The sequence below is a fragment of the Gavialis gangeticus genome, unplaced genomic scaffold, assembly GCF_001723915.1.
Source record: "Gavialis gangeticus isolate Ggan-Ray unplaced genomic scaffold, GavGan_comp1, whole genome shotgun sequence".
NCBI classification, from domain to species: Eukaryota; Metazoa; Chordata; order Crocodylia; family Gavialidae; genus Gavialis; species Gavialis gangeticus.
In genome coordinates, this window is record NW_017729014.1 from 12,963,694 (window position 1) to 12,964,865 (window position 1,172).

The following is a 1,172-nucleotide window of genomic DNA, read 5'->3' on the forward strand; positions in this document are numbered from 1 at the left end:
CTGGCTGGGGTGGGCAGCAGTGGCACTGCTGGGAGGGAACCATGGTGGGGGGCTATGGCAAATTTTGGGGTGGCTGCAGCCCCCCTTATCTCCTCTCCCAGCGCCACCACCGCCCACCCTGAGCTCAGCCCGGCCCAGCTTCCTGCTGGGAAGAGCTCAGCACAGCCCCTAGCCCAGAGCAGCAGTCTGCCCTGCCCTGCATGCAGGTCTGGGGGCACACAACCCCCATGTCCTCCCGGGGTGCGCGCAGTGGTGGGAGCCACCACACCCCGCCCCGCCCCAGACTCTTCTGGATGAGCCGCTCACAGTTCCATGCCTTGCGCCAGCTCCAGCCGCAGCCCCACTCCCTCACTGCTGGGGCCTCCATCTGCACCCCCCGTGCCCCTTCCCCCACAACAGACTTACCAGCCTGACACTGGTCTCCAAGCTGCCCGGCTGCATATCAGAAATTGGATCAGTATTGGCTCCTTGAAATCGAGTATTGGCTCCTTGATGTAGCTCCTTGAAATCGGCCATCGGTATCAGTCCAAAAAATCTCTATCGGTGCATCCCTAGTCATCAAAGATAAAATGGATCACAATGCTGATTCATCACTTGTTGCCAGATGAGATTTGAACCTTTATCCCCAGAAATTAAGCTAGCATGAATTCTTACTGTTATTTGGTGGCGGTGGGGGGGGGAATTCTTATTTTTCCCCTTACCTGCATTACAAGGGGAGACCAGAGACCAAGCACTCAAGTGTGCCTGTTAGGTACACGATGGATAGTTGGGGATGATGAAAGAGGTAATGGCTATGTTATGTACAAACTTTCCTGTTTCTCAGCAGTTTCCCATACAGTGGTAACCTGAAGTTAATTGCTGGGCTGACTTGCGTACTTGATTTTCCCTCTTTTTTTAAATTTTGTTTTGATTTGTTTCTAAATTAAATGTATGCAACTTCACAGCCAAGACTAACATAGTTGTTTGTGTTGAGCCATCTCTGAATTTTAACACCCTCAGTGCCTAATGGAAATCCAAATATTACCTTGCAGCGTATCATTTTAAAACCAAAAGTCAGTCAGTATTGCTGTTCTGGAAGCATCATAATCTCTTGTGGTTTGAAGAAATATGAAGTGGGATTAAGACAGAAATGTTTAGAGGTGTACATTAATTCTGGGCATTTCAATTTTTGA